At 44.9% G+C, this 24,910-nt stretch overlaps 1 long non-coding RNA gene across 1 annotated transcript; it reads left to right on the forward strand.

The window, feature by feature from the left end:
• Window positions 1-13,666: 13,666 nt before the first annotated feature.
• Window positions 13,667-23,035, forward strand: LOC121829405 (uncharacterized). Its single transcript, XR_013051288.1, has 4 exons — window positions 13,667-13,889; window positions 21,642-21,726; window positions 21,918-22,016; window positions 22,836-23,035. It is a non-coding gene; the product is annotated as an uncharacterized LOC121829405 (long non-coding RNA).
• Window positions 23,036-24,910: the final 1,875 nt, after the last annotated feature.

Consider the following 24,910-nt stretch of genomic DNA (forward strand, 5'->3'; position numbering starts at 1 on the left):
ATGAAGGGGTTTGCTGGGAACTCACTTTGTGCTGGAGTCTGGGATTCACAGGCAGGTAGTCAGGAAAGCCAGGGATGCTATCTGTGAATGGTGACCAGCTGCAGGCTGACCTCTCCCCCATGCGCATAAGACCTGGAGGAGGAAATCTTTGTCCCCAGGAGGAGGCCATCTGGGCTGTGGGCCATCGCAGTCAGTAAGCACTTTCATGAGAACTGGAAAGATCTTTGCTGCAGCGAAGATCTCCCCAGGCGCTCTGTGATCGATGCTCTTGCTGGGATCTCCCTGAACTCCCTACTCTTTGAAGCCCTGGGCTGAGTGCCCTCTCCTCTCCGCTTCCTCTTGCTGCTAATTGGAAGTCAGTGGGTTGGCTCTGGCCGGCAGATGGTGATACCCAGGCTGGACTGGCATTGAAACTATTCTGTAGAGTTCAGTGTTAGTGAGTTCTGGAAGCCAGAGGCCCCATGTGTTTAACATGGGCATTTCTCGGCCTTGATCGGAAGGTCTGCTTCTGAAGTCTGTGGGGCTGCCATCTGCTCTCCTAGTTCCAGTGGCATGTCCCGTCCCGTCCCCCGTCCCCCCCCCCCCCCGTGTGTGTGTGTGTGTGTGTGTGTGTGTGTGTGTGTGTGTGTGTGTGTGGCGGTTTTTCACTCTGGGCCAGCATAGATCAAGTTATATTGAGCTTCTGATTCAGAGATGTTGGAAATGTGAGGGATTTTGCTTTTGATCTGGGTGCCCAGCTCAAAAGGAACTCGGTCTCCAGGCTGGTGATGTCACTTCTCAGCCACTGAGATGGCCCCAGATCCAAGGCAAGGACAGAGGCACGTTGAGTTGGCTCTTAGGGTCTCACTCCGGGGGTAACAGGGATGATGCCAAGTTTGCACACAAGGGCACAAGGACAGTTCGAGGTTTGGACGGTGCTGGGGTTCCTAACCATCTGCTAGCTGATGTTATCACTCAGACGCTTGTCACCTCCAGCACTGAGACACGGGCAGCTTGGTCACAGGGGAGATTGGCAGGCAGCTGACTCCTGCTTCTGTTTTTACCTGCTGTGAAGGAGCGGGAGACAGAAGACTTCCAGGAGGCTCTTGTTTTGACACAATTTCAAGTTTACAAACAAACAACACATAGAAAGAACTCCCACACACAACTCCAACTTCATTGACATTTTGTTGATTTTAAAATCTCTCTCCTCCTCGCTCTCTTCACACACAGGTGCACATAGGTAAATTTCTGAATATACATACAGTTACCCCTCAGTATCCATAGTGGGTTCTGGGATCTCTCAAAGATACCAAAGTCCACGATGCCCGAAACCTTTATGTGGAACACTTAGAATTTGTACATACCAATACACATCTTCACACATTCTTTAAATCATCTGTGACTCCTAACACAGCACACTTGCTGTGTAACCAGTGACTACACTGTATATTTGTTTAATTGTTTTTTTTTTACTTCTTTATTAGTGGTATATGTGTGTGCATGCACAAGTGTGTACAGGCTGTGGCATGCATGTGGAGGTCAGAGGATCTGTGGATCAAGGCAAGTGCTTTTACCTGCTGAGTCCTCTCACCTGCCTGTGCACTGCATTTCATGAGACCAGGTCTTGCTATGCACCCTTGCTGACCTCATATTCACAATCTTTCTGCCTCAGCCTCCCAATTACTAGAATTACAGGTATGTATCACCACGCCCAGCATTACATTGTGTGTGTGTGTGTGTGTGTGTGTGTGTGTGTGTGTGTGTGTAGGTATGTATATATGAGTGTGTGTGTACACATGTGTACGTTTGGGGGCTAGGGGTGCCTTTCCCCTCAGGAACCATCTACCTTGTTTTTGAGACAGTGTTACTGGTCTGGGACTTGTTGATTAGGCAAGGCTGAATGACCAGCAAGCCCCAGGGATTCACCTGTCTCTACCTTCCCAATGCTTCGATTATAAACACGTACTACCATTTTTATATTTCCAGATTTTTATGTGTATTCTGGGACTTAAACTCATGTCTTCACACATATATGAAAAACACTTTACAGACTAAGCTTTCTCCTATCGTCCTGCACTGTGTATTATTCATGCATGTGTGTTATGTACCACTAAGTATGCATGTTTGCAAGCATGTGGACACATGTGTGAGTACACATGTACCTGTGTGCGTGTGGGACTCTGAGGTTGATGGGAATCATCCTCCATAGCTTTCACTTTATGCTTTGAAGTAGGATATCTTAGTTAGGGTTTTAATTCCTGTGAATAGACACTGTGACCACAGCAACTCTTATAAAAGAAAGCATTTAATTGGGGCTGGCTTACAGTTTCAGAGGTTTAGTCCATTATCATCATGTCGAGTGGCATGCAGGCAGACATGGTATTGGAGAGGCAGCTGAGAGTTCTACATTGAGCCACAGGCAACAAGAAGTGAACTGTTCCTCTAGGTATGGCTTGAGCATATATGAGACCTCAAAGCCGGCCTCCACAGTGACACACTTCCTCCAATGAGGCCACACCTACTCCAACAAGGTTACACCTTCTAATAGTGCCACTCTCTATGACCAAGCATTCAAACACATGACTCTGGGGGACTATACCTGTTCAAACCACCACCTAGAGTTGTTCAGTCTAACCAAGAGCTCGATGATACAGCTAGTCTTGATAGCCAGCCTGCTCTGGGGATCCTTGTCACTGCCTTCTAAGGCTGGAATTACAGGTGGGCACCCATGTCCACCTGGCACTTACCTAGTGTGTTGGCTAGTTTTTATGTCAACTCAACACAAATTATAATCATCTGAGAGGAGGGAACCTCAATTGAGAAAATGCTTCATTTTCATCACAGATGTGGGTTTTTTTTCCTAATATTTTGACCCATTTGATCAGGCTGTAGGCAAGCCTGGAGGACATTTGGGGGGAGGGATAGGGTTTCTCTGTGTAGCCTTGGCTATCCTGGAACTTGCTCTGTAGACCAGGCTGGCCTCGAACTCACAGAGATCTGCTTGCCTCTGCTTTCTGAGTGCTGGGATTAAAGGCATGAGCTACCACTGCCTGGCTTGCATTTTCTTAATTAGGGATTGATGTGGGAGGGCCCAGCTCACTGTTGGTGGTGCCATCCCTGGACTGGTGGTCCTGCGTTCTATAAGAAAGCAGGCTGAGCAAACTATGGAGAGCAAGCCAGTAAGCAGCGCCCCTCCATGGCCTCTGCACAGCTCCTGTCTCCAGGTCCCTGCCTTGAGTTCCTGCCCCGACTTCCCTGGATGATGGACTAGGAAGCAGAAGTGTAAGAAAAACAAACCATTTCCTCCGAAAGGAGCATTTGGTTATGGTATTTATCACAGCAATAGTAACCTTAACTAAACTCCTGGGTTCTGGGGGTCCAAAATCTGGTCTTGGTGTTTGCATAGCAAACATTTTAAACACCAGGCCATCTCCCCCAGCTCCCATTATACTGTATTTTTAAAGGGAAATGTCAAACATTAAGGTTTGTGCATTTTTGTCACAGAGGTGGACTTTTGTTCTAAGATTTTGACCCAAGTGTGGCTGAATCCTCAGATGCAGAGTCCACAGACACAGAAGGTTGGCTTCATCTGTATTTTTTTTTTCAAGTTTAAGTTGTAGATTTACAATCATACATTCATGTGTATTTCCCAAAAACAGAATTCAACATCACTCCACTCCTAATAGCTAATCTATAGTTAACATTCTAGTTACTGCTTCCCCATAATGCACTTTACGGTTATTTTCCCAACCCAGAATCTAGTCAGGCTAAGCTTTATATTTTGTTACCAAGTACCCTCCGTCCATAATAGAGACTTGTTCTGCAACCTTGGTCTTTCACATCCATGGGAGTTTTCAAAATGAAACTACTTCTAAAAGTGTTATTATGACCGACTGCTCTGAAAGCCAGCCCACAGAACAAGAAAGCCAACCTGTCCAGTCTCCAGCCTCTGAAGCCTCTGGACAGGTGGGCCGGACAACAGTCTATTTTGGTCACGCATGAGCATCTTGGCTTATCCATCTGCACTGGTCTCAAATGGTGCTGGGATTTGTGCTTGAGTACACAGTTGATGCCTAATAAGTACTTGCTGATTTGCCAGGAGAGAGGAAGGATTTGGCTACTGTATTCAATTACCCAAATGGCATTCCAGGAAGGTTTTACTGATGTAGATAGGGAGTCAAGGGGCTGATCTCCCAGAGGCAAGTGCAAGAGTTTTCTGCTCCAAGGGCAAACATAGCAGGGATTGGAATTTGGGCTACACACTCTCCTGTGAGACAGGGATTCTTGTAGCCCAGGTTAGTCCTTCACCGCCGAGCCACGGCTTCAGTCTTATACCCCACTCTATACTAAGCAGTCTGGGCACCCTCCATCTTATTCTGTTTCAGGGGATGCTCAGGCTGTTTTTGCCTAAGTTTTCTATCAGCTAGATCCAGATAGGTCTCTATAGGCAGAAGTATAAAATAGTCGTTCAAGCCGGGCGGTGGTGGCGCACTCCTTTAATCCCAGCACTCGGGAGGCAGAGGCAGGTGGATCTCTGTGAGTTCGAGGCCAGCCTGGTCTACAAAGTGAGTTCCAGGAAAGGCACAAAGCTACACAGGGAAACCCTGTCTCCAGAAAAGAAAAAAAAAATAGTCGTTCAGTTGTAAAAAAAAATACTAGAATTCCTGAAAGGTGTGGTGACATTTGCCTGTAATCTCAGCAACTGGGAAGTAGAGGTAGAATGACCAGGAACTCAAGCCTATATCACAAGTTTCAGGCTAATCACCTGTCTCAAACAGCAAGTAACAAACAAACATAGTTTGGGGGTTTTTGAATGTCAACTTATTTTTATTAGTGTGTATGTGTGTGTGCATGAGTGCATGCATGTGTCTGTACAGGTATGTATATTCATGCATGCGTGCGTGCGTGCATGCGTGCGTGCGTGTGTGTGTGTGTGTGTGTATGTGTGTGTGTGTGTGTGTGTGTATGCGTGCGCTGGGTGAGTGTGGGTACATATATATACATATATATGTATACACACACACACACATATATACATGGGGGATGCTAGTGCATGAGTGCATGTCAAGGTCTGAGGACAACTTTGGGGGTGAGTTCTCTGCTTTGGCTCTGTTGAGGCAGGGTCTCTTTTTCGGCTGCTCTGCCTAGTCCCGGCTGACTGGCCTGTGAGCTTTGTGCCCTGTCCTGTCTCTGCCTGCTAACTCGCTGTAAGAATTACAGATGTGAGCCGCTGCGTCAGCTTTTTGTGGATGCTGAGGCTCAGGCTCAGGTCATCAGGCTTTTCTGGCAGGCCCCTTTACCTGGTAAGCCATCTTGTCAGCCCCAGTAATAACATTCTAACGTGTTCAACTCTGAAAACACTATTACAAATGACAGAAAGCCGATACAAGAATGCATTTATGTAAACGTCCGGATCAGGTAAGTCCACAGAGGTAGACTGTGCAGGGGTGAGGGGAAGACGGAAGGGGAGTGAGTGATTGCTAAAGGGCTTCTTTTTGCTGGGTGTGTTTGTGCACGCCTTTAATCTTAGCACTCGGAGGCAGAGGCAGGCAGATCTCTGAGTTCGAGGCCAGCCAGGGCTACAGAGAAACCCTGTCTTGGAAAGATAAAAAAAAAAAAAAGAGAGAGAGTTTCATTTTTACAACATAATGAAAATGTTCTAAAACTTATTGTCCTGATTGAGACTAAGGGAAATCGAGTTGGCCTGTAGTTATTCATTTACTTATTTACTACAAAGGCTGGTATGGATTGAACCTTGGCCCATCGTCATATAGTCATCGTGCTCTCTCCAGTGAACTAGTACCCTATCCTTGGTGGTGGTGTTTGGTTGTTCTTTGAGGAAAGATTTCACTTTGTAGTCCTGGCTGGCCTGGAATTAGTCACTAAGACCCACCAGCCTCTGCCACCTGAGGGAAAGTGTTTTGTTGTTTCTTAATGACGTGGTTTTAAAAGTGAATTGCAGTCCCATCTTATAGACAAGGGAATTAAGTGGGACCTGGAGTCACTTACTGACTTGTTCAACCAAAACACCAATGTACATAAAATAAGGATAAATAATATCCTACCTAAAAGAGCCCACCCCCATGCGGCATACTACCACCACTGCCCGGCTAATTCATTTATTTTGATTTTATGTTTTGTTCATTGGTGTTTTGCCTGCATGTATGTCTATGTGAGGGTGTCAGATCTTGGAGTAACAGACAGTTGTTAGTTGTCACATGGTTGCTGGGAATTGAACCCCAGGCCTCTGGAAGAGCAGTTGATGCTCTTAACCGCTGAGCCATCTCTCCAGCCCCCATGGGTTGAGAAGATTTTGTAGAAGTCTGTTCTTAGGTTCCTAGCAAGGACAAAATTTAAGGGATACGCAAAATCTTAAAAAAAAAAAAAAAAAGAAGCCATCGAGGATAAAGTTCAGTGGTAGAGTGCTTGCCTACTATGCTCAAGGGACACACACACACACACACACACACACACACACACACACACACACACAGAGTGCACTTTTACACAATTCTAGAAAAACACTGAATTATCACAAAATTTGTCTGACTGTTGAGTGTTTGGACACCACTTTAAACAGCACACTTTTATGCCTCACTGTCCTCACCATCATCCTGGCCCTGGAAGCCAGGACAGATTCTTCATAGGTGAAGCTAGAACTAACTCCCGTGCCACCCGTCCCAACGCTGGTAACCTGAACTACTGGTGTCTCTGGGAAAGTATTTCTGACGGTGAGAGAGGACTCACTGTTTTGACATGTTTCCTGGCTCAGGGACACATTCTGTAGTCTGCATGGTGAGCTACACCCTGGGTGGTATCGTAAAGTCAGCAGGACCCCATCTACCCACCAGGGTAAGGACATCATTTTTGGCAAGTTTTCACATACCTTGGCTGAATAGTAAGACATCTGGGGTCTGGCTGGGGGCCGGAAGAACTGAAAGTACACACGCTTCATAATAGTAATCAGATTAAACCGGGGTCTCCTGTGTTGAAGCTGGGTGTCCCCAGTCCTCAGGCACCTGCCCTCCAGTGTCCAATTAACAGACGTGAGCGTAAATCTTCGAAAGCTTCTTGAGTGAAGAATGACTAACTCGTATGCTCTCTAACCCCTTCTGCTCTCAATTGCCCCTCAAGATGTCCACCCTGTATCTCTGAGGAACCTCTTACCCTGCAGTGGGGCCCTCTTCGGTCAATGCTTTGCCCCAGGTGGACATGTTTTTTCTTGTGTTCCCCAAGGCACCAGTAAAAAGCTTTTGTGTGGAACAACTCTCGTCTACAGAGCGAGTTCTAGGACAGCCAAGGCTACACACATAGAGAGCCTGTCTTGAAAAACAAACAAACCCCAAAATCATAAAGCAAAAAAAAAAAAAAAAAAAAAAAAACAGGATTTGTCACTAGCAGACTTGAACTATAAACAAAGTTGTTCAGAGTGACGAGAAGTTGTGTTAGAAACTTTGATTGTCAGGAGAACTGTGGATCACCTAAAACAGAAAAGACAACAGAAACAGCACCTGGGAGATGGAGGCAGAGGCTTGTGCTTGGCTACATGTCAAGAACAAGGCCAGCATAGGGCATATGAGACCCTATCTAAAAAAAGAAAGACAAACAGTATCAGTAGAGATCCAAAAAAACAAATAACAAGATGATTGATCTACATGGAACCATGTTGATAATTACATTAAAAGGTCTAGAAATTTCAATGAAAAAACAGAATTGTTAGAACAGGTAATATTGTCTACAAGAGACACAAAGAAGGTTGATAGTAAATAGAAAAATATTACACAATGAGAAGTTGAAGTGGTTAAATTAATGCCAAATGAAGTAGATTTTAAGTTAATTGTAGAAGAATATTATTTTGAGGTGTGTTACTTTAGTTTATGTTGCATTTGTTTAACTCTGTGAAGCTGTGTTACTGTGCCTGTCTAAAATACCTGATGGTCTATAAAGAACTGGCCAATAGCAAGGCAGGAGAAAGAATGGGTGGGGCTGGAAGGCAGAGAGGATATAGAGAAGGAGAAAATTGGGAAGAGAGAGCTAAGATCTAGGAGCCAAAGGAGGAGGACATCAGGGGCCAGCCACCCAGCTACATAGCAAGCCAAGGAGTAAGAGTAAGATTTACAGAAGTAAGAGAACGGGAAAAGCCCAGGGGCAAAAAATAGAAGGGATAAGTTAAGGAAAGCTGGCTAGAAACTAAGCCCAGAGAAGGCTGGGCATTCATAATTAATAATAAGCCTCTGTGTGTGATTTATTTGAGAGCTAGGTGGCAGACCCCCCCAAAAAAGAGCCAAACAACAACATACAGTTAATCTATTAACAAAGGATCGAAGAGAAATTTCATGAAAGTAAATACAACTAGGAACACAATAATTATATATATATATATATATATATTTATATATATATATATGTCTAATAACAGGGTTTTAAAAATTTTAAATCACATTTAATGTGTGTGGTGGAGTGTGTGTGTGTGTGTGTGTGTGTGTGTGTGTGTGTGTGTGTGTGTGTGAAGGGAGTCAGTTCTTGCCTCCGAACATGTGTTCCTGGGGATTGAACTCAGGCTTGGTAACGAGTACCTTTATCCACTGGACCATCTTCCTGGCCCTAAATCAGAATTCTAAAAATCGACAGAGTGAGGAACTGGAGAGGTGGCTCGGCAGCTGAAAGAGCTTCCTGTTCTTGCAGGGGACCTGAGTTCAGTTCCCAGCGCCATCTTGGGTGACTCACAACCACCTAGAACTCCAGTTCCGGAGCATCCAGTGCTCTTTCCTGGTCTCTACAGACCCTTCACTCTTGTGCACACATTCCCACACAGACCCAAACAAATGCACATAATCAAAAATAAAAGAAATCTTTAAAATCCAAGTAAAGGAATAAATAGACAAATCCACCCTTAGTTGGACTTTCCTTTCTTCCTTCCTTCCTTCCTTCCTTCCTTCCTTCCTTCCTTCCTTCCTTCCTTCCTTCCTTCCTCCCTCCCTCCCTCCCTCCCTCCCTCCCTCCCTCCCTCCCTCCCTTCTTCCTTCCTTCCTTCCTTTCTTTCTTTCTTTCTTTCTTTCTTTCTTTCTTTCTTTCTTTCTTTCTTTCTTTCTTTCTTTCTTTCTTCCTTTGAGATGGGTCTCTCTGTTCAGCCCTGGTTTGCCTAGCACTCACCGAGCTGGCCTTGAACTCACAGAGCTCCACCTGCCTCTGCCTCCCAAGGGCAAATTTTATCATGAAGATAAATAGTAGAGTAGAGTAGAACAGAGACTTACTCAATGGTCATTTAACTTTCGGAGAAGAGGCAGAGACAGGGTCACACTACGTCCCCCAGACTATCTGTGGACTTGTGCAGTCCGCAGTCCCCAAGTGCTGGGATTACAAGCATGAGCCAACACGGAAGTTTTATTTAATTTCTGTGACAAAGACGTTAACACAGAAAGGAAAGTCTTTTCAGGAAGTAGTAGTGGGGCTGGGAGGGGGCTCAAGAGGGTCAGGGTTCCAAACGTGACAACCTGGGTGGACGGATGTCCTCCGACTTCCACATGGGTGCTGTGATGTACTCGGACCCACACACACTATAGATATTGATATATATCGAGAGAGATCATAAATGATGGATATGATAATTGTTTACATGTTCTCCTTCTTCCTATCACAAAAGGGATGATATTTGTAACGTTGAAGGCATCCTACACTCAATAGTAAAAATGACAATGGGGGGGTGGCGGGGGAGAAGGCAAGTAGGTATTTCACAAAGGGAGTCATAAATAACCAGTAAAAATACCAACACCTCAGTTACCAGCAAATACAAATTAAATCACAGTGAGGTACCACTGCATACCCCTCCCCAAAACATTTAGTGTAAAAGTCTGACAACGCTAAGCCTTGTCAGGAACACTGAACAGCACTGATTCTTGTCCAGACAAGGTAGCACACACCTGTCATCCCACTACTGAGGCAAGAGGGTCAGGAAGTTGACACCTGTCTAGGCTATACACCAAGATTGTCCTAGACAAACAATAAATATACCAAAATAGATAATTATCCTATATCATGGGTAGGAGTCTAAAATTATATAACCACTATGATGAAATAAAAGCCAAAAAGTTTCTATGGGGCTAAGTGTGTGTGTGTGTGTGTGTGTGTGTGTGTGTGTGTGTGTGTGTCTACAATGATGCAATCTCAGCCCTACATAATTACCCAAGAGAAATGAAAGCCTATGCCCACCAAAACTACTATGAGCCACACACCTATAACCCCAGCACTCAGAGGCTGAAACAGGAAGCTCTCCACAAGTCTGAGGGCAGCCTAGGGTATATAGTTCTAGGCCAGCCTGGGCTACAGGATAAGACCCTGTCCAAAAAAGAAGGTGACGATGATGATGATCGTGGTTCACAGGCAGATATTCATGTACAATCGTTTCAACTTCTCTATAAGTTTGAATACTTTGAAAGTAAACTGTTGATGGGGGGGGCAATGAATATCAGACCTGTCCAAATGTGCTCACATCAACACTATTAGTACTCATCCCCAGATGGAAACAACTTAAACGTCCATCAACAGCTAGAGTGATCAACTGATAATGTTGGAGGCATAATGGGAGACTTCACAACAGTAAGAATGAAAGATATATGATTGTGTGCAAGAGCAGGGATCCATTTACGTAAGATCCCAAAAGGCAAAGTTAGTCCATGTCGAGTCGGGGCTAGCCTTGGGCAGGGCAGTGCTGAAGAGAAGGGTCCTAAGAGGCTTTGTGAGGCATTTCCACTCTCGATTGACGGGCATAATGTGTCCTGTGTGCAAAACTGTACATGATGCGCTTCCCATTTTCCACTGTATACATCCCTCAAAAGTTTTCAAAAACCAATGGTAGCCCTCACCGGCTCTTCAAACAGGTTCTTCAGCCCCACCCCCAAGGAATACCTTGCCAGCCATCTTTTCCCATCTCTCCTCTCCCAATTCCCAGGCTCTGACATGCCTGTCTCCCTCACCTGCCAGAGAAAAACTCAGAGCACAGGAATTCCATCTCCAACCTCTGCTCCAGTCTAGGCTTCAGGATGGATCCAAGTAGAAACGACTCATTAAGACCAAAGGCGTCAGCCATCCCCAAGACATAGTCCTTCGCTCCCTCAGAACAACAAAATTCTGCGGGCAGTTTTTTTTTTTTTTTGGTTTTTCGAGACAGGGTTTCTCTGTGTAGCTTTGCGCCTTTCCTGGAGCTCACTTGGTAGCCCAGGCTGGCCTCGAACTCACAGAGATCCGCCTGGCTCTGCCTCCCGAGTGCTGGGATTAAAGGCGTGCGCCACCACCGCCCGGCTGCGGGCAGTTTTTTGAGAGTAAAATCTGTCCTCCCTTTCCGTAGAGGCCTGTGTCCTCTCTTTCTACCACCCTCGGCTCTCCTGTCCTCCCTTGTAAAGTGGTACAGCAGCTTAATCTCCTCACAGAATCTAATGCTGACATTGTTCTGGAGTTTCAACCCAGGGCCAGCACTCGTCCCCTGGCTGATGAGTCAACCCTCAGATCCCAGTAAAGGTGGTGATGAGAGGCAGAATTCTGGATACAGAATAGAACACAGAACTCCTTACACAGGTTCTGCCCTCCCCAAGTCACTGGTGAGGAAGTCCAGGTGAATATACTTTTAGACTAAGTAAAAGAGCTTTTTTTTTTTTTTTTAGCTTTCCAAGACACGGTACCATGTAGTCTGAGCTGACCTCAAATTTACCATGTAGCAAAGGATAACCTCAAACTCCTGGTTCTCCTGCTTCCCAAGTACTGGGGTCACCACATCCAGCAAAATTGATTCAAAGGTTATTTGATGACCTATTTTCTTTGTTGTTGTTTTCGGAACTATCTCACTATGTAGCCTAGGCTCATCCCATACTGTCAGTGATCCTTCTGCCTCAGGCTTCTGAGCACTGGGATTACAGTCATCTACCATCACACTTGGGTAAGGAAGCATTTGTTTTCATGTGGCAGTTTACGGTTCAGCCCTTTTGTTACTCAACCGGTCAGAAGCTTTTGCCACAAGTGGTCTGTCTCTCCTCCCTGAGCTGCTTCCGGGCTTCACCTCATCTCCCTTGTGGGCCTTTCTGCTGACTCCTTGTCTCCTACATGTGGACTGCTCCAGGGCACAGTGCTCAGACCTCTTTCCTTAAACTGTTTTTCCTGATGATTTCTCACTTGTATTATTAACATCCCCAACCTGGTCTCCTTCAGGCTATTCTCAAAGCTGTAGTCAGAGGGACACTGTAAGAAACAAGTCTTATTGGGTGGTAATGGCGCACGCCTTTAATTCCAACACTTGGAAGGCAGAGGCAGGCAGATCTCTGTGAGTGCAAGGGCAGCCTGGTCTACAGGCTAGTTCCAGGACAGCCAGGGCTACCCAGAGAAACCCTATCTTGAAAATAACAACAACAAAACAAAACAAAACAAACCCAATCTTGTCTAATGTGGTGTCAATCCCAATACTTGGTGTTAATCCCAATACTTGGTGAGTTTGATGCCAGCCTGGTCTGCATAGCAAATTCTAGGCTAGCCAGGACTATAGTGAGAGCCTGTCTTTAAAAAAACAAACAAACAACCCCTCCCCCAAACAAAAAACAAATAAAGCTTCTTGTTTTTGTTTGGAGACAAGATCTCCCTTTGTAGCTCTGGCTGTCCTGCAGCTCGCTCTGGGGATCCACCTGCCTCTGTCTCCTGGGAACTAGGACTAAAGGAGGTGACACCACTCCTGGTACAACTCTGCTGGGACTCAACACCTCCAGGGGCTCCCCCTTTCCACTCAGAATGACCCCAACTCCTGGTGATGGGCCCTTGGCTGAGTCCAGCCCCTCCCTCCTCTTTCAGCTCACCACTCTCTTGTTCTATCAAACTATCTGAGCCCCTCTCCCATTCCTGAACACACACCCGGCATCCAAGGCTTCACAGTCGTCTTTCCCTCTGTCATGAATGCCCCTCCCTCCACATGACTCACTTATCGCCCTTACAGCCATCAGTCTGCTATCCCCTAGGAAAGCCTGCTCTAGCCACTCCGCCTAAAACTCTACCCTTTCTCCAACATTCCCTGTCTCTTCTCTCTCTCTCTTCTTCCTTCCTCTTCCTCAAGACAGGGTCTTGTTGAACTCCATCCAGACCCTCCTGCCTCAGCTTCCTGAGTGCTGAGATTACAGGCATGCACCATTATGCCTGGCTCATGTAGTTTGGGGATAGAAGACAGGGTCTCATTCTTACCAGGCAAGTGCTCTACCAACTGGTTGACGGCCCCTCTGCCTCCTCTCATCCAATCTGCTTTTCGTTTGTTGGTTTGCTTGTTTGGTTTTTTTTTTTTTCTTTTAAATATTTATTTATTTATTATGTATACGGAAGAGGGCGCCAGATCTCATTACAGGTGGTTGTGAGCCACCATGTGGGTGCTGGGAATTGAACTCAGGACCTCTGGAAGAGCAGTCGGTGCTCTTAACCTCTGAGCCATCTCTCCAGCCCCGCTTGTTTGGTTTTTTGTTTTTATTTTTTCAAGACAGGGTTTCTCTGTGTAACCCTGGCTGTCCTGGAACTCCCTCTGTAGACCAGGCTGGCCTCGAACTCAGAGATCCTCCTGCCTCTGCCTCTTGAGTACTGGGATTAAAGGCGTGCGCCACCGTCACCCAGCTACCCAATGTGCTTTATGTGTGTTTTCTACACCCACTGTAAAGTCCACAGAGGCAAGGATCTGTGCTTGTTTTGTTCACTGCCAAGTCTACAACAGTCTGATACAGATAGGGATCAACATGTCTTGGAGCAAGTATGGATGCTTATTTGGAATGGCTTTGTTAGTACCAATAGACAAGAAGACGTAAGTTAGATAAGGAAGCCTCCAAGAGGGCTACAGACAGCTGGGAGGAAGCAGGATTTTCTCCATCCTTAGAGCATGAGGAATCCTTGGAAAGGTAAGAGAGACCTGCTAGCCGGGCGGTGGTGGCGCACGCCTTTAATCCCAGCACTCGGGAGGCAGAGGCAGGCGGATCTCTGTGAGTTCGAGGCCAGCCTGGTCTACAAAGTGAGTCCCAGGAAAAAGGCGCAAAGCTACACAGAGAAACCCTGTCTCGAAAAACCAAAAAAAAAAAAAAAAGAGAGAGACCTGCTAAAATAATGATTAAGAACATGAGATAGGGGCTAGAGAGATGGCTCAGCGGTTAAGAGCACTTGATTGCTCTTCCAGAGGTCCTGAGTTCAATTCCCAGCACCCACATGGTGGCTCCCAGCCATCTGTAATGGGATCCGATTCCTCCTGGTGTGCATGAAGACAGGGCACTCACATACATGAATAAGTAAATCTTTCTTTAAAAAAAGGAACACGAGGTAGGAAGCCCTCCTGCATTCCAGCTATGGAGATGCCACTCTGTTCTGGTCCTCAGCTTCTGTACCTGGGAAACAGACAACCAGAACAGCTACCCCAGAGGTTTCTTTACTTGCTAGTGAAAAACCAGAGGGCTGAGGATACAGCATGAAGGCCTGGGTTCACGTCTCAGTGCCCCATAAAAGCTACATGGTGGCATATACCTGTGACCTCAGGATTGGGAGGTAGGTGAGGGATGGAAGTGGAGGGATCCGAGGAGCAGAAGTTCAAGGTCATCTGTGGCTAAAGCTGAATGCTGAGTTCAAGGCCAGCTGGAGGTATGCATGACCCTATCTAAAAAAAAAAAAAAGGTGATGAGAAGGGGGCAGGAGAGATGCTCAGCAGTTAAGAGCGTGCGCTGCTTTTGCAGAGGGCGCCCGTTCAGTTTCCGGCACCCATGTCAGGTGGCCTGTAACTCCAGCTCCAGGGGTTCCGACATCTTTTTCTGGAGGCACCTGCACTCATGTGCATGTACACACACACACACACACACACACACACACACACACACACACACACACGTTGCCAGAAAGTTTCTTCCGTCCCACCCAGCCCTGTGGTCCCTCAGTCGCTTATAAAACAATCATTCAGAGGCTTAATATTAATTATCAAGTGTATGGCCGGTGGCAGGCCTCTTGGTAGCTAGTTATAACTCAACCCATAACTATTAATCTATGTATCACCATGTGTTCTGTGGCTTTACCTGTATCCCATTGCATGTTGCTCCTAGGATGGCAGACTGCCTTCTCCCTCACTCCGCCTTTCTCTTTCCTGTCTCTCTGCCTGGATTTCCTACCTGTCTCTCTGCTGCCTTGCCATAGGCCAAAGCAGCTTATTTATTAACCAATGCGAACAACATATATTCACAGCACTTCCCCTTTTCTAAATCAAAAAGGAAGGTTTTAGCTTTAAGATAGTAAAATTATATATAACAAACAGTTATCAAGCAAGCATTACGATTACAATATCTAGTCTATATGTATTTGGCAAAATTAAAGACAATATTTTATCATTTATCCTATATTTGTGAGTCTAAAATTTCATATCTAACTTATCTTTTTTCATAACTATGGAAAATCATATTTATAACTAGCTAGTTTTTAACTACATTGAAGACCCCAGAGGGATATAATATTATCTAAGTAAACAGGAAGAGCATTGTAAGCAACTTCTAAAAAACTGGAATGACGAGACAGCTGGCTGCCTGGACAGTCACACAAAGTTCCTCTGCAACATTGGGGCATCCATCTTCAGCCTACAGTCCTAGAGTCTTTCAGTTGCTTCTCCCTGTGTCCTGTAGAATGTCTGGCAGTCTCCCCTGCAAAGCAGGAACCTGGAGGACCATTTCGCCTTGTTTTGGCAAAATTTAGTGGTCATTTTTCCATGGGTCCTGTATGTCCAGTTGATACAACATTTTGTCAAGCAGTCCAGGCAAGAACAATTTCTTGCCCAAATGGCTAACTTTTGCCATAAGGAAAGCAAACTCCATGGGAGTTTCTTTGATGCCCATCATCTTCTTTGAAGTAAATTGGTGCTCCCAAGAACAGACATGTCTCATTGTCCAGAAAGTCTAAGCTTTTAAAACATTTTAAATGCCATATTCTGTAGGTCTTTGAAGTGTTTGAAGATCACCTACCTAACTGAAATATATCTATGTATACCTAGAAAAAAAACTTAACTAGCATGACTATAAGTTTGATTATCATAGATGACTAATTATTAATCTGTATCCCTTAATTATATATTACAATTTCACATGAGCTGTATAAACATAATACTTTAAACAAGAATAGAAATATACATACAGTATAACAAAATTAACTTTAAATTTGTATCAATAAACTAAAATCCATAGCAATGTAAAACATTTTAAACAAGTTGTTACTCTTTAAAAGTAGATTCAATAATCTACCCTTTTATCCTATCATATCTATACTATCCCCTTTTCTTTTGTAGAAAAATATTGCATTTATAGTCACCCCCTTTAAATAAAAATAAACATTTATAAACAATATTTTAGGAATTTAGGTGTAGCTTTATATATAATTTCTTGCTGATTGGGGATATTGGTAATCTTATGGGGATCCAAGAAAAAAAAAAGTATAGTTAAATCTTGGCTGTAGTAGTCTGTAAGGATGGAATTGTCTCAGCCAGTTGCTTTGAAGCTGATTTTGGATGTTGGATCATCTGGGACATGGTGTCATTGGAGACCTTTCAGGGGGTCTTGGTTGATTAAACCATATTAGCCTGGAAGCAATCCATAGGTTCTCATCTTCTGTAGAAACAAAAGCAGAACCTCTTTTCCAAAGCAATGTATCCTTAGACACAAATTTTGAAGTCAAGATACCTTTAAAATATAGATATTGGTTTAACTTAGCAGCCTTTACAATCAAATGTCTTTCTACAGTTAAAAATCCCAAAGACAATATAATCCAGACTCTCTGTGTAATTTTCATCTTTATGTGGCTTATTTCCCATATTACTTTTATTGTCTCTTTAAAGACTTTATTTTTTAGAACTATCTGTTGCTTTATATAATTGTCTATCCTCCTTTTCCTCTCTCTTCCAAACCTATGTATATTTTTATACATATTGTAAACTGTTTAGAGGTTTATTTCTTCTGAATCTGTCTTTTGTGTATCTATAATCCTTTTTTGACCAGGAGAGATGTGAAATTGTTAAATTGAGTGGCTAGGATGAAAAGTGGTGGCGTTGGTTGCTGATTCCACCCCATTCAGTTTTTTTTTTTTTTTTTTTTTTTGTTTTTTTTTAACATGGCACAGATATTGAGTTGTACTTATCTCCCTAATTTTGGGAAGAAATATTAAACAGTATGACTGTGTTTTTAAGTCTGTGGCTGTGCTCCCAAGCCCACAGGTGTTGGCTGGGAACAGCCTCTTTGTTCCACAGCCCAGCTCATCAGAGACTATGGGAGACTGTTATGTTGGCGTTGATGTCCACTGGCCATGTCTCTGTACCATGGTCCTGCATTAGACCTGAAATAGGAAGGTTTTTTTTTTTTTAGCTCAATTTTAGAATCTCTTTTTAAGTTCTCTCAGGTTTTAGGTGGAAACTCATGCCCCACACTGGGCACCAAATGTTGCTGGAAGGTTTCTTTGGTCCCACCTGGCCCCACGGTTCCATGTTCCTCCTGTCCTGCCCAGCCCTGCAGTCCCTCAGCCACTTATAAAATAATCATTCAGAGGCTTAATATTAATTACCAACTGTATGACCTTTGGCAGGCCTCTTGCTAGCTAGCTATTATAGTTTTAATTCAACCCATAACTATTCATCTATACATCACCACACGTTCTGTGGCTTTACCTACATCCCATTACATGATGCTCCTAGGATGGCAGGCTGCCTTCTCCCTCACTCCACCTTTCTGTTTCCCGTCTCTCTCCTTGGATTTCCTGCCTGCCTCTAAGCAACCTTGTCACGGCCAGAGCAGCTTATTTATTAACCAATGGGAACAACATATATTCACAGCGTACAAAGAGCTATCCCCCAGCATACATAATTTAAAAATAAAAATTTTTAAAATATCTCCTTTAAAAAGAAGACAAGAACAATCTATACAGAGTCTGGCCAGGTCAGGCTACTTAGGAAGGCTCTGCTCAAAGGCTGTTGTAGTTTTTAACTGTGTAGCACATAGAATGCTTTTATAAGCTAAGAACTCACATTCAAGGCATGGGGTGGGGGGGCAGACTCAGGCAGGCACAACTAGTTTAGTCCAAAGAGGCTCAGAACCTAATGAGAATAACATCTGCCTCAGCATGATCACTGTCTGGACTCAGGCAGCTCCATGAAACCCCTGTTTGCAGAAGAAAAAATTCAGGATTTGGTATGTGGCATGAGGCCTCTGCTGGGGAGCAAGCAGCTCACAGCTGCCTGTGGCTGATGCAATCGGAGCAGAGAGAAATGATTCACTTTGACTCCACCATCCACCCCGGGACTTTGGCCAACTACAGGTTTGGGGTTCATTGGAGGATGATTTTTTTTTTCTCCTTTCTTGAATTGAAAGAGTAACTTTGTGTTTCCAAAAGGCGATGTCATTGTGTGGAGTGATCCCGCAGTGAGGTTGTGTTGGATGGGTTTGGGAGGAACCACTTCTGCTGTGCTTATTAAGTCTGGGGGAGAATGAAATTGAGGGTCTCCGCTTCCTGCCACCCCTTTCCTTCTACCCAGCAAGGACAGAGCTGAAAGATGTCTTTGAGAAGTAATGGAGACAAGGGGAGGTGACGCGGAGGGACCAGGACGCTGCCCAGGAGGCTGCCAGAGAAGTGGCTTCTTGTTTGTTAGCAAGAGTTTGTGGTGAGGAGGTCTGCGAAGCTCTCTCCCACAGCACCCAGGACTAAACAGAACAAATAAAACCTCTGTTTGTTCATCCCTACCCTGGGTTTAGATGGTGTTTTACAGCCAGGGTTATTGGGATCAGCTGAAACCCAGGCGGACTGTTTATTTCTAGGATGGCTAAGCCAGACAAATGCTTCTCTGTCCTTCTACTTTCCAGGCCAGGAAAGCAGGAGACACATTCAATCAAGAAAGAAGCAATGAAGAGTATATATTAAAAAAAAATTTTCAGGAGTGCCTACTGTGTTTCCAATGCTGAAAGACATACATAAATTTTTCAAAAGTGTAAACTTGGGCTCAGGTTCTCAAGACACATAAAATCTACTTGTCAGGAGGATGCTTAATAGGCAAAACTCAAGAGAAACTTTACAGACAGCTAGCTATTTGGAGGACTAAGACAATCTTACGAATGAGGAAGGAAGGAGAGGATGGAGATCATGGGTAGGTTCTGGCGCTCTCTGAGGAGGCTTCATAAAGAAGGTTTGGAAGGCCATAATCAATATGATGTCTGTGTTGTTCTCACTGGCGCCCAACACTGACTTAGTATAATGCCTGTCACAGAGTGGGCATTGAGGAAGTATTTGAGGCATGAATGAAGAAGGAGGCATAAATAGGTGAAGAAGGGGGAGGAGGCCATTCCAACCTGAGGAAAGGCCCAGAGAAATGAGCTGATGTCTCGTCGAGACTGGTTTAACCACAATGGAGGGTGTGTAGTGAGGAGTCGTGGGAAATGAGGTTAGAGATTGAGCCAGATCGGCAAAGGTTGGGAAGCCAGGCCAAGAAATTTAGTGGAGATAAACATTCTTTTTTTATTTTTATTTTTATTTTTATTTATTTATTGTGTGTGTGTGTGTGTGTGTGTGTGTGTGTGTGTGTGTGTTGGGTCTTGAACCCAAGGTCTTACAGGACTTCCACACACTATCTCCCCACTGGGTGTTCAGGGTCCCCAGCACTCAGTAGGTCTTTGTGACACACAGATTATATGCTAACAACTTGGGGAAAGGGACAGTAGAAGGACAGGTATTACTTTAAAGGACCTCACCTTCTACTGGGGAGAGGTGAAATAAGGTGCCCTTTGTTGTAGTTGCTGTGATAATCATGATGTGGGTGAAAGAGCTGAATATTTTAGTAACTGAGGCTGCAAAAGCCAAGGCCTTGTCAAACTTGCTCAAGTGAATTGGGAGTTTTCCTGAGAGGAAGCCAAGACATCCAGTGTAGGAAGTGGGATTCAAGGAGGATGCAAGGGGGTTCAACATGGCAAATATCAACATCACCTTTCTTCCCCTCTCCCAGCAGTGCCTCATGGCTAATCTCTTACCTCTGCTTTCTTTCTCTTTATAGGCTTCCTTCTCTGAGTAGGATTTCATCTGAATAGGATTGACATCTGAAGGCCGTAACATCCCCACACTAGGGCCAACTGTCCTCATTTACTCTCTGGAGCCCAGAGTTTTAAGAATGAAGACTCTGCCTGGTGTGGTGGTACATGTCTATACTCTTAGCACTCAAGAGGATGAGGCAGGAGGATTTCTGAGGTCAAGAGCAGCATAGGCTGCATAGCCAGTACCAGGTCAGACATGACTACCTCTTCAGACTCTATATTAAGAGACTGGAGCGATGGCTCAGCAGGGAAGAGCCCTGGCTGTTCTTCCAGAAGGACGCAGGTTCAGTTCCCAGTACCCACATGGCAGCTCACAACTGTCTGTAACTCTAGTTCCAGAGGAGCAATATTTTCTTCTGGTCACCTCAGGCACTTTGCTCACATACACATAAAAAATATTTTTAAAAAATTTCTTTTTAGCCTTATGATTTGCTACTGAGTCCATATTTTTGTGACCTCCACACAGATCCCTACATTAACTCTAAAGGCAAGGTCCAAGCGTTAATGACCATTAGCACCTTGGGCTTTTTTAAGTCACCGGTGCTGTAGGCAAAAGTGGGTGAGCTGTGTAAGAGGTCTGGCTGTCCTGGAACTCGCTCTGTAGACCAGTCTGGCCTTGAACTCAGAGATCCACTTGCCTCTGCCTCCCAAGTGCTGGGATTAAAGTTGTGTGCCACTACTGTCCAGTTTAAAAAATATTTTTTAGCTGAGCATGGTGGCACATGCCTTTAATCCCAGCATTTGGGAGACAGAGGCAGGTGGGTCTCTATAAATTGAGGCCAGCCTGGTCTACATAGAGAATTCAAGGTTAGCCAAGGCTATATAGTGAAGAATAAATATTAATCATTTTTTAAAAACCCTATTTCAAAATAACAAAAGGGGACTGGGAAATGGTTTGGCCAGTAAAGTACTTGCCATTCAAGTATGAGATCCAGAATTTGGATGCCCAGTAGCCATGTAAAAAGCCAGATGTGATGGTGTGTGCCTAATCCTGGAGGAGCAGGGACGGGGTTCTCGGGAGCACGCTGGCCAGCCTATCTACCTGAATGGGTGAGCCTCAGGTTCAGTGAGAGAGGCGTCTCAAAAATAAAGTAGAGAATGACTGAGAAAGACACTGTGCATTGCCCTCCGGCATCCACACGCACGTGCACACATGTGCTCGGATGTGCACACACACAAAACTTGAAGAAAATAAAAGCAGCCGATTGACTTCATTCAGCCTATGGATGGATACTCCTGGATCCTCACCATCAGCTGTACTTAGGAGACAAGTTAGGAGGGAAAACATTGCCACCCAAGCCTACCAAGAGCTGTGGGCCAGAGTGGGATGGGGCTCAGTGGGCAGGGTGCTTGTCAAGTGTGTGAGAAGTCCTGCGTTTGTCCCCAGCACCACAAGCGAACAAGGACAACTTGATCTCCTCCAGTTGAGCAATGCAGAGAGCAGGTCTCTTCTCTTGGGCGTGGTGGAGGCACACGGCTTCTTTGCGCCAGACTTGGGGGACAGAAGGATGGAACATTTCAGAAGCCATCCAAGTAGCGTTCTAGAGCTCTTAGGCTGGCTTCGTTCCGCAGGAGGAGTTGGAGAAGTTTTAGAAGCTGACAGGACCCCAGACCATGAAGAAAGCTTCTGCCTAGCCCAGAGCAGAACAATTTAGAGGTAAAGATTGATTTTAATTTATTAGATAGTATTTTTAAAAAATTAAGTCCAAATCTGCTTCTCATTTATTGCCATGTCCCAGGCCACATAGGCAGGCTCTGAGTAAAAACTCACAACATGTTTTTTCAATTGAATCCAACTCCCTTAAACACAGACAATCAACAAACAAACTGCTCTTTGTGTTCTGTTAGGGACAGCGTCTGGACCACGAACACAAACCAAACATCAGAACATGCTTTTTCTGATTCCTGATCCAGGACTTGGGTCACTGGACACAGACTTGGGGACAGGTAAAAACAGCCGCAGAGTCAGAGCCAAGGTGCCCGGCAGAGGGCTAGATAAACAGATAGCGCTGTGGGTGCCCAGTGGCTCCCAGGGCAGATCAAAGGTAGCTTTCCCCAGTGCAGGCAGCAAGCATGGCAGGAATCTGGGGACCTCTCCCCCAGTCCCCCACCCACGCTCACAGATGGAGAGCCGTGCCATGAGCGGCCACACCTTTGAATACTACTAGCATGCAGGCGTTCATACAATTCCTTTCTGGTCTTTCCTATACAGCTCCCTTAGATAGCCATCATATGACTGTGTGTGACTACTGGCTGGATTGCTTGGGTTCACAGCCCAGGTCTGCTACTTGGGTAAACATTTGCATGGCTTAACTACTTAGTTTCTGCATTAATGAAACAGCACCAAATTAATAAGCCCCCTTAAAGGAAGGGGGAAGAGTGAGAGGGTTATTTATGCATATGACTAGTGTGTAATATGCCATGTATACACTGAGTAAGCAATCCCATTCACTGCAGTTGGTTTCCCAAAACAAGATGGCAGACATGAATTCCGCATCTTCCAGAGTCCTGCAGGACATTAAATCCACAGAAAGCTATTGAGGGCTATGGTTTGGGCCTACACTTATTTCTTTTTTTGTTTTAGAACAGACCCCTGATTGGTCCAGAAACAGGAAAGAAAGTAAGCCAAGCCAATCAGAATTCTTCCCTCGTATTCTTTTCCTTTTAGTGGGAGAGAATCTTGCTCTTCTCCCTGCTCCCTGCCTTTGGGTTTGAAGTCGTGAGGATTCAAGTTCAAAGCGCCTTTGTTCATCTCTTACTCCACAGGAGAAGCTGCCTGGAGAGGATGGAGCGGATCTACAGATCTGCCCCGCAATTTGACTACAGACGACATCAAATTAACCCCTGTCTCCTTGAACTTCAGATTATGTTACTGGCAACTAGACTTTGTACTCAAGCATCAACTCAGAGAGGCAACATCTGAGTTTCCTTTTGGTTTATATTAAATTACTTCCAGTTTTATGGCAGATGAGGTCAATACATTTATGCTGTTTTTGCTTAAAAAAAAAAAAAAGATTAGCTGGGCATAGTGGCACACACCTTTAACCTCAGCACTCAGGAGGCAAAGGCAGGCAGAACTCTGAGTTCAAGGCCAGCCTGGTCTACAGAGTGAGTTCCAGGACAGCCAGGGCTATGCAGAGAAACTTTGTCTGGAAAAACAAAAACAAAAACAAACAAACAAAAAAGCCCAACAACAACAAAACATATATTTATTTCAAGCATATGGTGTTTTGTCTGCATTTCACCATATGCATGCCTGGTGCCTGAAGAGGCTAGAATAGGGTGTTGGAATACCTGGAACTGGAGTTATAAACAGGTGTGACCTACCATGTAGATTCTAGAATCCGAACCTGGGTCCTTTGCTGGAATAGTAAGTAAGATCTCTTAGCCACAGAGCCATCTCTCCAGTCCCCTTGTTTTGCAGAAAAAGGAGGAAGAGGGAGAAGAGAGAGAGAGAGAGAGAGAGAGAGAGAGAGAGAGAGAGAGAGAGAGATATTCTGGACATTTGGAGCTAGCCATGGTAGTTCACTGTAATCCCTGTGCTTGGGAAGCTGAGGCAGAAGGATTGCTATAAATTCCAGGCCAGCCTGAGCTACACTGTGAGACCCTGTCTTTCCTTCACTGACTCTCCTGCAAAAAGAATAGAAATTTGGAGCATTTGGAATGTTTAATGCAAAATCTCCCAAGTCTTGAATATGGGTTGTAATTCTGATATTTCCAAACGATTGAAGGGTCCAGGCATTGGTTACATAGGCTGTAATCCCAACAGTGGGGAGGCCAAAACCAGAGAACTGTGAGTAGTTCATGTGTGGTGTGAAGGGCAAGATCCTGTCTACAAACAAAGAAACAAACAAACCATAACAATAGAACAACACACACACTCACTCACACACTCTCACACCAAAACCAGGAAACTGGGCATGGTGGTAAACGCCTATAATCCCAGCTCCTCAGGGGGCCAGAGTGAGAGGATCATTAGTCTGCAGTTGTCTAGACTACTAGACTAGATCCCTTATCAAACAAAAACAGAGCAAAAACCAAATCTAAAACCACTGTGTGAGAGGTAACTGACTGTCCCCCTATATCAGGACTAAGGATTTGATGAGCTCCAGAACTTTCCTATGCAAAACAAGATGAATTGCCCCTGTGTGTAGACCACACAGACTTCATAGGAGACGAACACTCTAAGACATGATCTCATTTTACCCCATCAAGGTTGTACCTGCTCTCTGGGTCTCCATCTCCACATTCTAAGGAGGCAGGTACCATTGCTATTCCTACTTTGGAGACCCAATAAGTCCCTATAACACACATAGAACAGAGAACCCACTCATGCCAGGGCCCAGATCAGAATGCTCTCATTTCCCCTGGTGTGACAGGCCCTGGGTCATCAGCAAGAGTCAGGCCTCTCCCAGCTGCATGCAGCCATTTACCATGGTCATAACATCGACTGGAGATGGAGGGGCTCTCTTCCCAGCCAAGAGGTTAAGGATTTATTTCCCTTTCCCCCTCCTCTTTCAGCTGAAGGAAATATTACTTTCATCATTACATCCCACAAAATGCATTTGGACATGGTCCAGTTTTCAGAGTGTAAAAACTGAAGGTGCAGAGTCGGGAGGTGACCTTCTTTGGGCACAGCATGTTGGTGGTACTCTAACCTCCAGCATCCTGTTGGACAGCGGAGCATCGTTCTTTCACAAGGGAGTATGAAAGGGACCAACACTTCCTACCTGACTCCTGGGTCTCAGACTCCATGTGGTCCACTCATCTAATTCTCCCAAGTACGGCCCCCACCCCAGTCCCTGAGGGAAAGGATTGGAGTTCTAGGCTCTTGTCCTTTC

The sequence above is a fragment of the Peromyscus maniculatus genome, chromosome 5, assembly GCF_049852395.1.
Source record: "Peromyscus maniculatus bairdii isolate BWxNUB_F1_BW_parent chromosome 5, HU_Pman_BW_mat_3.1, whole genome shotgun sequence".
Taxonomy (NCBI): Eukaryota; Metazoa; Chordata; class Mammalia; order Rodentia; family Cricetidae; genus Peromyscus; species Peromyscus maniculatus.